The 16,132-nt window shown below is 42.0% G+C and overlaps 1 protein-coding gene across 2 annotated transcripts in view; it reads right to left on the bottom strand.

Moving 5' to 3' along the window:
* LOC101169180 (nucleolar protein 4-like) overlaps positions 1-16,132 on the bottom strand; it is a 121,344-nt gene that overhangs the window by 66,430 nt on the left and 38,782 nt on the right. The window contains exon 1 of one of the 2 annotated variants that reach the window (XM_078950100.1): positions 5,503-5,859. The exons of the other annotated variant lie outside the window; for it this stretch is intronic. The gene's annotated coding sequence lies outside the window, so the exon portion shown is untranslated. Of the gene's footprint in view, positions 1-5,502; positions 5,860-16,132 lie in introns of those variants that run through there. 2 annotated transcript variants of the gene reach the window in all.

Raw genomic sequence — 16,132 nt, 5'->3', positions numbered from 1 at the left:
GAACCACACTGGACCATGATAAAGCAGACAATAGAAGCAGCTTATTTTATAAATTTAGGTTTACAGTTTTTGGAAAAACTGCAACAAAGACTGAAACCAGAGGAAGGTTGTTTTCTCAGAATCATGAGCTGATCAGGAAGGGAACACAGCAAACTGTGAACCTCTGATCCGTCTGCTTTGAAGCCTCTTTTACGCAGTCCATTGTTTTCTGGTTACAGGTGAGCTGTTGGTGTCATGTCTGAAGAGAAAAATGATTTTCTGAGTCTGTCAGTGGATGAACTCAGCGACCACAGCCTCCAACTGAAGGTATGACTCTGCCGGCAGGCAGAAGCATGAATGGAGAGGATAACTGGTGTAGTCGGGACAGATGTGAAGGTTCTGTCCTTTGAAACTCTGTTCAGAACCAGTCAGTGAGCCTGCCTTCCCTACGATCCAGAAATATTCCACTGTTTTATGAGCATATGCTCACAAAGATACCATTAACAGCCAAGAACTATGACGTATGACAAGATGACAAGATACTACTCATCTTATCTGGTATTCTTCTCACAATATATTTTTTAACTTTTATTTTATTTAATTTATTTTTCTTTCTTCTCACAATATTTTCGATCAGTTTGATGGTGTTAACATGCTAAAAGACAAAAATCCCCCACATCTGACGTTTTGAAGGGATGTAAGCTACTGCAATCAGTTATTACAAAGTGTAGACCAACGCACGTGCGATTTCAAAACAAGCCCATATTATTATCCTTCCACCACCATGTGTCCAATTCATATATAGTTCAATGTTGTTTGGTATTCAACTGTAATGTTAATGTTTTCTTATCATCACGGTGAACAGCTATAGTGATTAAAAACTTTGCTGTAGCTCAGTCCTGAGATCTCAATGATGACCCGACCAGAAACAAGGGGCAACCCTTTGACTTTTGGGTTTGAGAAGAGTTTTAAAAAAATGGAAAGGAATCCACATCACCTCAACAAGTAACCAATCAGCTTAACTTCCTTTGAAGACCCATCCAGTTTTTGGGTGTTTTTAACACGTTATTGTAGCATTTCTTTGATGGAGGGCATTTATTAGGAAAATTAAACTTAAAATTATATTTCTGAGTGTTTAACACAAGTACATAGTCAGATCAGGTCTGTTTGCCATCTCTGTCAGAGTCACTCATCGTCAATATGAATGGAAATAAAACTGTTCATTGAATACAAAGCATTAAAAGCCCATACTGATCATCTTTTGATCTATTGTCAAAGTGGTCTTTAAATTATGAAGATGCCATTTGTAGCCCAAATGAAAAAATCTGAGTCCTTTTCTAGGACATAATTTCTGCAGAGCAGCAGGAATTAGTTGGAAATTCCCCTCTGAGCTGGTAACATTGCCGCAGAGTAAACCCGTCCTGACTTCCCATCATCCTTTTGTTTACACTCTCTCCTGCTAGCTTACAGTTCCCTCACACACCCCGCCTAATATTACCAGTGCAACAATAAACGGCAGCAGTACAGTTTGGATGTAAGACGAGGAAAACAAAGATGTTCGTGGATCTATTTGTCTGCAGGTGGATGCATCAGAATGGAGCGGAGCAGGAAGCTTGAGGCCAAATGACTGTAGCACTAACGTCAAGCATACATGCTTTTATTTTTAGTCGTTTAGATTATTGTAATGCTCTGCTCTCTAGTTTACCCAAAAAGTCTATTTCAAACTTAAAACTATAACCGAACTCTGCAGCACGAGTTCTGACAAGGACCAGAGGGCGGGAACACATCACACCAGTTTTTAAATGACTGCATTGGTCTCCATGTGGGTTTCAAGATTGTTTTGATATTGGTTTTAAACTATGAGCCCTTAGGGACCCTGAGGTCCTCCGGGGCTGACCTTTTGGTTGTCGCTAAGGTGCGGTCCAAAACTTACGGTGAGGCTTTGTTCTGCCATTGTGGTCCTCGCCTCTGGAACAGCCTGCAGGAGAACCTCAGGGCCGCAGAGTCTATAGAGGTTTTCAAAAAGAGGCTGAAAACCCACCTTTTTAATTTAGCTTTTAGACAATCCTATCTGGTTATTTATTTAAAATATATATATATATATATATATATATATATACATATATATATATGCCCTTGCTGGGGTGGTTGGGGTCCAGCATCGCAGCCTCACAGCTGTGGAGGGGACACTGTTGCTGTCATGGTGTGGGGGGGCTGTAGTGATGTTCTGTGGCTGAGCTTCTCCTGGTATAAGAGATTATTATATTGTTCCCTTGCAGCTGAGCCAAGCCTCATGTCTTTTATACTTCCAGATTTGTGTGCCTGTATGCATTGTGTGGGGCCGTGGGGGTGTATGAGTGTGAATTGTAAAGCGCTTTTTATAAATAAAGTTTGAGTGATTTTTTTTTATTAATCCAGGTTTTTTCTAAAAAAAAAATACTAAGAAACTTTATTGTCTTTCTACCTGTCCTCCATCATCATAAAAATTCCATAAGAACCTTTTCATTGGAGTGCAATCTGAACTGAAATGAACACCTTCTGACCAAAACAAACGGAGGTGGGTCTAGAATAACCCTTGTGCTATCCTAGGCTCTTTACCATTGGGAGTTGGGTCATCTAGACCCACTAGACAGTGCGCTGAACCTTTTTTCTTCAATGATTTGTGATCTTCACTGGTGTCCATGGATTACATGAAATCTTTCCACCTTTATCCTCCTTTGTCATGGTAGGAAGAACACTTCAATGTAAGGGGGGGTCATCTAAGACAGCACAAGGGATAAGGTGATCTGGACAGAGCACTCCCAAGATGCACCGGCCACCAGAGGCTCCAGAAATAGAAGGGAGCCAGCCCAATCAGGGGAGACGACGAGGATGAAGACAAAAGGGGATTAGCAGACAGGCTGTCGCTCCTTCTCTGGTCTGCTTACATGAACAAGCGGCGGTCAAAAACGGAAGGTATCCCACGGCAAAGAGGAGAGCATAAGCAGCTCCTGGCAGGAGGATTTATCCTGGGAGAGCCCCCCCCCCCTCAGCAGAAAGCCGACTGTGAGGAGGAGCATCACAGAAAATCAGTGGCCACCTTTTACCCTTTGGGTGCCACACAATGTCAGTTTCCACCAACTATTCAAAATAACTGAGAGGGTGAAGTGTTAAGAGTGTTCCGTCTAATGAGCTGACCTCTTCTTTGTCTGACCCAAAAATGCGTATGCTTCCCACGAAAGAGCTGAGTGAGTCGTTTCACCTTGAACTGTGGGGAGGGGAGCCGCTCTGACCTGGCGCGAGAAACCCTCTACCGTCTCTTTCACTTCTTCACTGCATCATTTCTCTGCAGTATTTGCAGAGATGATCACGATTCATCTGACCGCATTCATATAAAGCAGATTTAACCAGAAACTCCAAAGAATAACCAAACAAAAAGTAGAAAGAAAGAAAATAGCCTTCCTTCCCCATTTCTTTGGATGTGTTGCTATGGTAACGCATCCTGTGTACAGCATCAAGGGCACTGGAAGCGGATCGGTGTGGCCCTTAGTGAGGCTTTCTGTCAGCGAAAGCTCGGTTCAAGCCTCCACAGCTGCCACATGGCTCTTGAGCAAGGCCCTGAGCGTGAACCCTGAGCTACAGCAGAGGACCACAGGCTGCCAAAACAAAACATCAAGTCACATTTTCTGGGATGTGAAAGAAAATGTTACTTCTTTGCCTTCAGGTTTTGAAAAAACACTGTAAGAAAACAAATATTTGTTTCAGTTTTTTCTGTGTTTTCTATTCTGGTTGTTTTCAGATGTGTGAAACTTTGCTTCAAATTCTGACAGGAACACAAACAGAGGGTTAAGGATCAAATGTTTTTACAACAAAAATGCATTGAGACTCAAAAGCCTCGGCTTCTTTTTCATTATTTTGGATATAATCTATGAGGTCAAATCAGGATCAGCTTAAAGTGAATGAAATACTAGTTTGCCATTTTAAGAAAATATTTGAAAACAGTTTTAAACTAGAAAGAAATACTTAAAATGTGAAAAAATGTAAGTCAGGGGAAAAAAAGTTGAGTTAAATAATGTGGCGTGGAGAAGCGATAACGCTTTTCCAAAGTTTGGTACATCAGAGGAGGGGCGACACAGCAGCGCCAACAACAGACGCTGTGTTGGAGCGTGACCATAACCTCTGTCACAAAGCCCCGCCCCCACCTGAAGTTAAGGGGAGTGCTGAAAACATCAATTCTGGATTAAAACTAAACATGAAAGTGAGGAAGAAGAGAAATGAAAAACCAAAATACAGAACAGAAGCTGTTAGAAGCATTCATTATTTGGTAACAGTTTTTTTTCCTTTAATTCAGATTTTTAGTTTTTCTTCGAATTTAAAATCTACGCCCAATTTTTAAAGCATTTTTTTTCATATTTCCTTTTGGATTACAATGTGTATTTTGAGTTTAAACCTTTTTTAATTTTCAGGTTTTTTTTTATTACTAATGTCTATTTTTTACATTTGCAGTCTGGTTTTTCATCCACTTTAAACTGATCCTGATTTGACCCCATAGAAATGTTTATGTCTTGTGCTTCTGTTGAAAAAGGAAAGTCACCTCTCGTTTGTGTTTCCTGTTGTTTTAATTGAGTTAAAGTTTGTAAAACAGTCTTTAATCCAAAAAATAAAGAAACAGGACCAGAGCAGTAAATAAGTAAAATGGATGGACCTTTTCCCACTAGAAGTGATCTGAAGTGATTTGGGGGATTTTTCGGCCTGTGATGTTTGGGTTTTTGTTGAAGGTGGGTCCTTAGTTCCAAACATGGAAGACATCTGGATGATTCACCTGTTTATGCCTGGAAGTGGAAGCGCCTACAAATTGTGGGATTTCTATGCCTGCAGGTTGCTGCGGTACCTCTGGTCAAAACCAGTTTGTGTAACATTGATTGTCTAAAGCTGGAACACATGTCAACACATCCTGTTTGACTAGAGACACTTTAGCCAGACCGTATCCACATGAGCCAGAGGAGGAACCTGGCTGAATGTGCCAGAAAACGTTTTTTAAAATGTCTCCGCACCGCGTCTGCATCCAAACAGCAGCGCGGGTCCAGCGCGCAGAGCGCAGCGCGCAGCCCTGCTCCACGCGGCTGCGGGAGCGGCCAGCTTCAACGCCGCAGGTCATCCTGCTGGAGGCCGGAGCTCCAATCTGCGGGGCTGCGTGCGCACATTCCGCAGCAGCCACCCATCAGCACGCACGCCGCGCGTGCGCCCGTCAATTAAGCTGTGACATGCGCGCACGCGACCACACTGGCCTTCTGCCACCCATAACGAGCAGTAGAGACCCGCAGGACGCGGCACCGCTGGAGCCACGCGCGCCCGGACGGTGCGCGTGCGCAAGTGCAGCAACACAATTCGATGTGATCCAACAAGAGAGTCGACAGCCACGAGCCAAAGTTCCCGTGCGCGCCCCATCCCCTCCTCCTCCTCCTCCTCCTCCCCGCTGAGGAGAGCAAGGTGGAAAACACTGATGCAGGAAGGATGGACGCACGCGGACGGACGCCTCCTTACCTTCAGTCGCGCCTGATCACAACCATGAACGTCCGCCGCCTCGCGCTCCACCGTCCCCCGCGCTATTCACTCGTCCGCCCCGGTTTCCCCGGTTTCTTTATTCTGAAGGGCAGACCCCGCTGCTGCATGAAGGCAGGAGTGAGATCACGCAGCGGGACCTCAAGACTCCGAGCCAGCCGGTGGGCGGGGCCACGACTGCTGACATCACAGGCCGCGAGCGAGGCGGACAGGGAGAGAGGGAGCAGGGCTCATCACTGTGGGTCCAGGCTGGACAAATCCACGGAAAACAATGAGATCCACGAGGCGAGTCTGAGGAGGACGCGGGTCCGTGAGCAGCTTCTGCCTGCTGGACCCTCTGAGCTCATCAGAGACACCAGAGCACAGACAGAATGGGGAGAAATGGGTTTCAGGAAGGGGACAGAAAACCCTTTTAGGGATTTGTGCTGAAAAATATCCCCTCCCCAAATTTACCTCCTTTTCCTCAGTTCAGTGGTGATGTCGGGTTTTCTGTGGAAGCGTCACAGGCACCCGAAAACACCTCAGGTGTCATTCCAGTAACACACTGACCTTTACTCTCCCTCCCCAAAGACAGACACACAACCAACACACATATTCCAGAAGCTTTAGTGTCTCAATGTGTGTGCGTGTGAGCAGTACTATACGAAACAAACCTGCCATCTATAGGCAGAGGGCGAGAGGCGTCAGGCAACATGACGAAAGGCTGATTTCACTGAAAAGCTGCTCTCTGACTGCTGCCAAAGCCTACAGCCTGCAGTCTTCCTCCTCATCTCATCTGTGGATACAGTCTGCAAAAAGGTGCAGTTCAGACTCACAATCCTGCACTAACCCTACTGTTCTGGTGGTTCATGTCACATGAGTGGATTAAAGAGCACATGGCTCTTTGTTCTGGTGTAATGTTCACTGAGAGTCATTTTCAGTGCAGGTTTGATGCCAGCTCCATAGGAAAAAAAGAATGAAATGCAGAGAGGATCCTCCAAAGATGCACGGATGAGGCTGACTGGCAGAGCACAGGGGAATTACCCCTCCTCTCCTGATTCTGGCTGTTTCTTTATCATTAGACAGTGCTCGACCCAGGAGTAGGGCAGATGGTCAGAGGATGAGGGGCGCTAAAGGTCATGCCCCTGGTGAAAACACCCACCCACACCGCTTTAAACTAAGACGGGATTAACAAGCACTTTATTTGTGACAGCAAAAACTTCATAGCCAACACATGCGGTGTTCTTCACAGGAAGTCTGTGTGACCTCCGCTGCAAACATTTGGCTGTTTCTGTGTTGGTTTTTAATCAGCTTAAACCAATTTTATGACTGGAATCAGAATGAACACGTCATCCATGTTTTTGAAAGCTTGTCGTGGCTTTTCAGCGTCAGACCTGTACCTGGATGCAGGTATTTTATGTGCTCTGAATCTTTAAAGTAATGATAATAGTTTTTTTAAAGCCCCAATCCAATAAAAATTGTGTTTTGAGTGTTTTTGACCAGTTCTTGAGGTATTTTTCTGTTAAAGGACATTTATAAAGCAAATTCAGAATAAAATTGTATTTCTAAGTATTTATTTAATCCTTGTAAATCAGGAGCAGAATGCCGAAAATGAAAATGCAGTGTACAGAAAAATGCAGTTTGAGATAGCTTGTAGTTGTTACACAACAAACTACAATCAGCAGGTTACAAGCTCCCTGCTCTGCTCCATTCTGATCATCCACCTGCAGACAAAAAGATCCATGAACGTCTTTGTTTTCCTCTGAGCTGGAATCTGGATCAGAACTGTACGTCTGAATAGATCTGATGTTGCTGCCATTTTTGTTGCACGGCTAATGTCAGGTTGGGGTTGTGAGGGGCTGTAAACTAGGCAGAGAGCATGTAAACAAATGGATTATGGGAATTAAGCAGGGGCAAACTGCTGCACCAACAGTCCTGCCTACAACTCAGAGCGGAATTTCTAATCAACTTTGCCGCTCTGCAGAAAGGATGTCCTAAAGAACAACACAGATTTTTCGTATGTGGGCTAAAAATGACATGATCATTATTAAAAGAGCACTGGGAACACTGTGACAAAAGATCAAAAGATGATTGAGTAGAACTTTAATGCATGATCTCCAACCCCAAAGCAGTTGAAGACTGTTAGGCCTCCAGAGGAAAAAAAAACACAACCTACAACCTACGTTTTACTTCTAATCTGCTTCCAATGGAGGTTTTATTTAAGAAAATTACTGGATTATCTATGCCACATCCGACTCATTCTAGAGGCAAGTGAAGTCAGAAATACACCTACTACTGTCTTAAAGCGACTGCAAACTAAAAGGTTTTTTTAGAAGGTTTCTGTTGGCAGATAAGATTGATGGTCGGAAGATGCTGAGATTGGCTTCTGATGTTTTTCAGCTTCCACTTTGACAGTTATGGGTTAAGAGAAAAGCTATAAGACATCTTAATGGTTCCTACTGGAGATCTAGCGTACAAATAAAGTTTAAACCAGCTGCAGATATTTTAATGAAGGCTTTTTAAGAAGATAAACATTTCTTTTTTTTTTTTGACCGTTTTTCCCTTGCCAGAGCCTATCCCGGCCACTTGTGGGCGAAGGCAGGGGACAGCCTGGACAGGTCGCCAGTCTGTCGCAGGGTAGAATGTCCACAAACACACACCCATTCACTCTCACAGTTACACCTATGGTCAATTTAGAGTTGCTAATTAACCTATGAAGCATGTTTTTGGGACGGTGGGAGGAAGTCGGAGATCCCGGAGAAAACCCACGCATGCACGGGGAGAACATGCAAACTCCACACAGAAAGGTCCCCCATTGATGTTGTGTTTTTCATGTCCCCCAGCCGGGACTTGAACCGGGGGCCTTCTTGCTGTGAGGTAAGAGCGCTAACCACTGCGCCACCGTGCAGCCACGAAGATAAACTTTACCCTCAAAAAAAAAAAAAAAAAAAGGCCTTAAACCGGTGCGTGACCCCAAAAACGGTTTGTAAGAGGTCACTGGTGTTAGCGTGAGCATGATGTGAGCCAACTTGATGAGCTCACATCATGATTTAAAAACAAAGAGACATCGTGAGGAGAGAAGAAGGTACGCTGTTATGTTTAACAGGAAACCTCTTTTTTTGAAACTACTGGAGCACCAGACCCACACTCCAGACCTAGACTATCACACACAGCGGAGCCTGTAGCTTAGTGAATCTGTGTGTTATCTCACGTGAAGACAGAACTGATCGTTTCTGAATCCACTGAACCATCTGTGAGCACAGTGACTGAGCACAGTGACACATTTTGGCAAATTTCCTCTTTCTTCATTTACAGTCTTCCATCGCAAAAGGCTCTATGCTTATTAACATGGGACCATTTAGCTTTGACAGCATGAAGGAGCAGAAACATAAGGCTTCTGCGCAGAGCAGCTACCGCTGACACAGCAAATACAGGAGTAAGGATCGTTTAAAATCATATTTTCATTTGCTCCAAATGTCAGAGGTCTTCTCTGAATCTACTCAACAAAAAACATTGCCAGAATCAGAATTCAGTCATCAAAGACTATACTCAGAGATCGATGTAACTAACAGCTTTTGTAACGTAATGCCTCTTCAGAGATAGTTTGGTGAAATTGTAATGTTTTTGTCCCTGCTGCAGAAAACACAAGACTGCTGGTCTATTCGTTCTGAGACTCATGGTTGTCATGATTTGCAGATGTAACTTCAGTAGATGCAATCAAACGCATGTTATTTACAATAAAAAACAATAACTGAATCTCCTCTTTATTTCACCTCATTTTTATTTCACCCCAAGGTCAGATCGTTTCCGCCCTTATGTGTAATTTGATATTTGAATGGAAAGATTTCCAGCCTCATGCAACCAAACAGGGGTGACAATCTTCCAGTTCAAACCTGGTAAGGCTAACAATGTTAAAGTGTTACAATAACAACAGGTCAAAGGCTTGTGTGTATGCTGTTTTTAACCCACTAAGATGGAGATGTCTCTGACATACTGTAACTATTTAACCATTTATACAATCAACAGGAATCTGCTGATTCTGTCGCAGAGAAAAGTGGTTTTTCATACCGGCTTGCACCAATATACAACACATTATCAACGCAAAGGACTGCATAAACCCGCAAAGCACTTCACTGCTGCAGTGTTCCATGTCAGGAAAGGCTGCATTTCCATAACAATTATTTGCTAATAGGCTGCTAGAAATTAGAAGCTGGGGAAAGTATGGTGCACTGGAGTTCTGTCCACTATTTTCATCTATTTCTCCTCTCCTCTATTCTCGATCATTTATTTATCATTTAGCTCTCTATGCCTCTGGTTGGTACAATGCGATTGTCCCTCAGAAGGATTCCGTAATTAAGTTGTTTTTCTGCTTATCCAGATTCCATGCTCCTGTACTTGGCTGTGGATCCTTCCTCTGGCTCGTCTCGCACCCCCAGCCCCACCCCAGTTGTAGAGTTAGATAAGCTAATTTTTTTTCTGAGTTCTGGTACATCGCCTGTCAGTCCTGGGGGAGGATCCCTCTTTCATGTGGAGGTTTCTTCTTTTTTTTCCCCAGAATCTGTTATTTATTTATTTTTTGGAGCTTTTCCTTAAGCGCAGTTTAGCTTAGTCCGTTTAGTTTAGTTTAGCAAGTCTTTTAATACAATACGATAACTGGTATGAAGCTCATTGAGACGCCTAGGTAAGCCTAGGTATCATAAATCTTGTGATATTTTTCTGATATTCATTGAGACTAATAAATTGATCATTCTTGTTTTTCTTTTTCCTTTCTTGAACGACTGTGGGTCACAGAGACATGGAAGTAACCGCTGAAAGCTGCTGTTGGGGCTTTTGCGGCCGGACGGAGAGCATATCCATGTTTATGAATGGCATATGACGTGAATAATTATTTCGTTCGCACGACTTAATTATTTCGAGGGAACGGAATATTATCTTGTGGGAACGAGATATTAATCTGTGGGAACGAGATATATTTTAGTTTTTTAATGTCAGGACACGGGCTCCGTACAATCCAAACCAGAAGCAAAGAAAAAAAACTGGACTGTAATTTTAACTTCATACAGGCCAGTCCGTGAAAATACTGTTTGACATTAAACCGGTCGGTGACCTAGAGAACATTTGACTCAACACTGATCAAGAATCAAGATACCTTATAAACAAACTATTCAGCAGCTGAAAACCCTGAGATTCAAACACCAAGATCCCATTAAGTCAGAATGTCAACACCCAGATTAGAGTGTGAGACATGCAGAATTACAAAAATACCAATGTCACATCTGGTTTTAACCTGACGTCCTTATGGTTTTTTCTGCGTTATCCCCCCAACCCTCCCTCTGGGGGGTAAAATCTGGTTATTAAGGCATTAATTCTGTTGTGTCCTTTGCTTCTTATCCACTCATTCATCAGGCTCTGAAAGACTTCTGAAAGAGTCAGCAATGAAAAGATGATGTGTGTGAGAATCCTAAGGATTTATGATAAATCTCTAGAATGCTTCCAATTGACGTACTTTCATTTCTTTATAAGCAAATTTTCATAAATGCAAACGGGTTTTTACACTTTGAACATCAGGACAGCCATAACTGTAATGTTTCTGTGTCTTTTTTGAGTCACACTTCCCCCTCTGCTGCACAGCAACACCTCCAGCACACACAGCCTATTGTTCTGGTGCACGGACAAACCCCCTTCCTCAAAATCTAATGAAACATGCTTCCCCTGGAGGTAACTGAAGGGTAGAGAGGAGGAAGACCATCAAATAAAATGAACCATGTCACTTCCCACCTAAAACACCCTCCCCACACACATGAAAATGAGTGCAAACAAACACCAACCTTACACTCATCATCACCTGATTTTCATTTTCAGATGGACACATTCTCACATCCTCTTTTCAGGCCTCTCAGTCCATCTTCATTTTCTGTCTCTCTGGCTCCCTCAGCCTCCCAGAGCCCCGCCCTGCCAAGTCTATATCCTCCTCCTCCTCCCTCTATTGTTCCCTCTCTTCTCTGTACTCGCCCATTTCTACCACATCTACAGTGCATGTTCTCCCCCACCCCTACCAGCCCTCCATCCCCTGCCAGGAAGCATCTCAGCTAATTTCCTCCTTTTATTGAATTGGGATGAGGGGCGGATGGAGGAAAAGATAAAAGGATGGACAGATGAGCTGATGCTCGGGATGAGTGCTAATGGAGCCAGTGTTAAATTCGCACTTCAAAACTGTGCAGAGCTGCATCCTCTCTTCATGTCTTGGTTCTTCTGTGGTTCCTTCCGAACAGAACTCAGTGTGTTCTCTTCGTTCCTACATCCTCTTTATTAAGCACGCTTGTATTTGATTGAGTTTTATTCAAACAGCTGCAGCAGCTCTACCGAAAAGCTTCCTTTCACAAGGCTTCTTAGTCTTAGTCTTAGTTGGACTTTTTTTGGGACAAACAGGTTCTTTCTTTTCTTTTTTTACCTATATGACAGCCACATCTCCAAACTCAGAACCACTTTCTTGGTGTCCACAGATGAGTAACTGAAAATGTATGAAATATTTGTGGTGTGAGTCGAAGAACAGTGGTGGAATGACCAAAGTCAAAAATAGATAGACAAGATTTCATAACATTTGAAGTTATATTTTACACACACAATAAAGAACTACACTGCATTTCCTGCTCTACAGGGCTCACCGGTTTATAAGGCACACTGTGAATAAATGGTATATTTTTGTACTTATAAGGCTCAACAAACTATAAGGCACTTTTACAGAGAGAAACGAGTCAGAGAGACGTCAGTCAGACTTTATTAATTGAATTCACAGTAATTCTAGAACCTCTATGTAAAACGCTACATGTTAGCAGCGTTAGAAGCGCCAACCATGTTAGCATATTCACAATACTTGTAACTGAAGTCAAAGCTCTGTCTCCCCCTCTGGTCACTGACAGGAACTGTCTCCAAAGTTCTAACCACACTACAACTCCCTGCATTACCAGCACACACTTCCTGGATGCCGCACACCTGACTCTCATTCACTCAATCAACCACAGCATACTTAAGCTCTGCACTGAGTTGAGCTCAGTGTGAGGTATAGTTGGTGCCACTCTGCATTCCTTACTGAGCATTATGGATGGGAATAGAAGCCCCATTGAGCTTTCAAAGAGGTTCATGTAATTGTACCAGAAAAATGAACCAACCATCTGGTGGCAAACTGGACGTTTATCATCTGCTTCAACCAAGGTCCTTTAACGATTCAATGTGGAAATAATAGTGAATAAACGTAAAACAAAACAATGTTGTTAATGATTAAAAAAAACGCAAAACACAATGTGTGACATTTTCTTGAGAAGTGCCTGACAGCAAAACACATTTCACATGAAGAAAATACACGCAAGCCAAAAAAAATAAAAAATAGTAAAATACTGGTCTTGACCCTGGACCTCTGGGTGCAGAGACCATTAACTTTACCACTGAGGTATCTCTAATGTGATAGTGGCATCATAAATTCATACAAGTATTTTCCTTATAAATAACGTTCATAGTGAATTGTCTTATTAGGAGAAACCGAGTTGAAACGATCCTGGGCCACAGTACGTGTTTTTACCAGGAGCCATGTTAAAGTGCAACGAACTGACGCTGATTCTAATTCAGGGGAAACAACAGAACTGGTCGGGAAACATTCGGGGTTCATTGCATGTTTATAGAGAATAGCGCGCCCAACTGTTCAAACACAAGTGACATCTGAACCGTGATTCAACCAAACGATGCATTTGGCGCTAGTTGACACATGCCCCTAAACATTGTGCCAAAAACCACTCTGTTTCATGAAGGTGAAACACACGCCAGAGCGTCCGTGTCAAACGGACCATACCTACCGAGCAATATATCTGGACTCCATCCTCTGTCTCCTGACCCTGACTATGATTCTGTCTGCCTGGCGACTGCCCTGGCTCGTACCTGAAACTTGACTATCCTGTCTCTCCTCTGATGATCTGTCAGTTATCAACTCCTGCCTGACCCTGATTTAGCTTTGTGGGCTTTCAGCTGAGCTAATAAACCTGCTGCAGTTGGATCCAGCCGTCTGCCTGTTCTGAAACCACGACAAGAACGCTGACTTTGAATTGGAAAACTATGAACTTTACTATGTGAACAGAGTAAACAAAAAAGGTGGGAGAGTCGAATTTTATGTAAAGAAATCCTAAGTTTACAGTAATTGATAAATTGTCAGTTGCAGTTGATGGAACACTGGAATGTCTTACAATTGAAATATATCACAATTCAGAAAAAAAAATCATTACAAACTGTGTTTATAGGTCACCAGGGTCAAGCTTAGAAATGTTCAGTGACTGAATGGAAAAACTGTTTACCTCTCTAAATAACAAAATATTATTCTGTGGAGACTTCAATATCAATCTGATAAACCCCAGCAAACATAAAGCAACTGAAGACTTTATCAGCAGAATGTATGGAATTAGTTTTTATACCATGGTCCGGTTGAATACTCGATTCTAATTGGCTGCTGGGTATGCGTTAAAACCTGATAACCGCACGGTGAAAAATGAAGTTCCGGTCGGCTAGCTTAAATGATTTGTATCACTGCGCCGGCTTCTGTAAAACAACCTTTTGCTTCATCATCTGGGCAAAAACAAGCGGTAAGTGATTAACTTTCCCTCTGAATTGATGTTTATTCAACCCATCGGGACGATCAGCATATATATATCGCCGAATCTTGACTGCAGCGGTGGTGCTGCGCGACGCGGACTATATGTCACGTGATGCGGCGCATCGCGCCGCATCACGTAACATATAGTACGCTGTTTATGAGAAAAGTGATCCAAATCGGAAAAAAAAAAACAAGAATTAAGGACTAAAACCTGGTTAATATGTATTGCTTTTGTAAGTGACCATGGTATAAGCGGGTTAATGGCCTTCGAAGTGTGCGGTTACTACTTTTTAATCGCGTCGGACGGTTCAGGCTTCCACGGCGTGCGTTAAAAAGTAGTAACCGCACACTTCGTCGGCCATTAACCCTTACATATCCAACCATAACAAAACAGAATCACTTCTCAAAGTGCTGCTCTTATTGATAATATTTTTACAAATAATATAGAATACACTCATATGAGTGGACTAATGATATGTGACATAACTGATCATTTACCAGTTTTTGCACAATTTGACATCAATGTGAAGACAAAGAAAATTATAAAAGAAAAAGTCTACAAAAGGTTATGATACGAAAAAACGATGAATTCTCTTAATAATGATTATCCAGACAAAACTGGAAGTCTGTGTACAGACAGAAAGATGTGGATATCGCTCATTTATGGGTTTTTTTTAGAAATATTTAGCTCTCTTTACCATACGAACTGTCCGATTTATAAATTCAAGAGCACATTTACCAAATGCCCTTGGTTAACTACCGGCCTACAAAATGCTCGTAAAAAGAAGAATAACCTCTATGAAAAATTCTTAAAACAGAGGACAAGAGAAACTGAACAAAGATACAACTCATATAAAAATAAATTAACTGAAATAACATGGCACAGTTAAAAAGTGTACTTTAATAATCTACGGAATGAAAATAAAAACAACATAAAGCGAGTTTTGGAAATATTAAATAACATCATTAAAAATGGGACAAAAAAGTGAACATACCCAGACAACTTTACAGATGAGAAGGGTAAAAACTATAATGTCAATGAAGCAGCAAACGGCCTCAATAACTGTTTTGTAAACGTTGGTCCAAAGAGGGCAGCAGAAATGCCAAAACCAGCAAAGACAATAATCCACCCATTGAAAGGATCCCACACTCTATCCTGCTCTCTGATGTGAACAAAAACGAGCTGATATCAATTGTAGATAAATTCAAGAGTAAAAACTCAAAAGATTGTGAGGATACAGATATGACAGTTGTGAAAAAGGTCATTAATAGTATCTCTAAGCCTCTAATATACATATGTAACTTATCATTACGAACAGGGAGATTCCAAAACCAAATGAAAATTGCAAAAGTGATTCCTATCTATAAGAGCGGAGACAAACACCAATTTACAATCTATAGACCCGTTTCTCTTCTTCCACAATTCTCAAAACTCTTTAGAAAATATTCAATGAGAAATTAGTTACCAGTACATTTCTTGTTAAACAGAACATTATAAATGAAAACCAATATGGTTTTAGAGAAAACAGATCAATTTCATTGGCTATCATTGATGCTGTGGAGGAAATCACAAATGCTCTGGACAAAAAGAATTATGCAGCTAAAATTTTCATTAACTTAAAAAAAGAATTCGACGCTCTCAATCATGACATCCTTACTTGACAAACTGGAAGTGTATGGGATAAGAGGACTAGCGCTAACTTGGGTCAGAAGCTATCTAACAGGAAGAAAACAATTTGTCATGATTGATGAATTTACATAAGAACCCAAAGAGATAAGTTGTGGTGTCCCACAAGGATCAATTCTGGGACAGCTGCTATTCAATAGATAGATAGATAGATAGAATTTATTCCAGACTCATGGTCCAATCAGTAAAAAGGAGTACACAGACCCACCACATTTAAAAAGAATTACACAGTGTCGAGAATACACGAGCTGAGGTACAGTGTGTAGTTACAATTAATAAAAAGTTAAAAGAAAAATACTTAATAAAAAACT

This window comes from Oryzias latipes, chromosome 7 (assembly GCF_053564925.1).
Source record: "Oryzias latipes strain Hd-rR chromosome 7, Olatipes_Hd-rR_3.1".
In the NCBI taxonomy this organism is placed as follows: domain Eukaryota; kingdom Metazoa; phylum Chordata; class Actinopteri; order Beloniformes; family Adrianichthyidae; genus Oryzias; species Oryzias latipes.
This window is presented reverse-complemented; position numbering and strand designations above follow the sequence as displayed.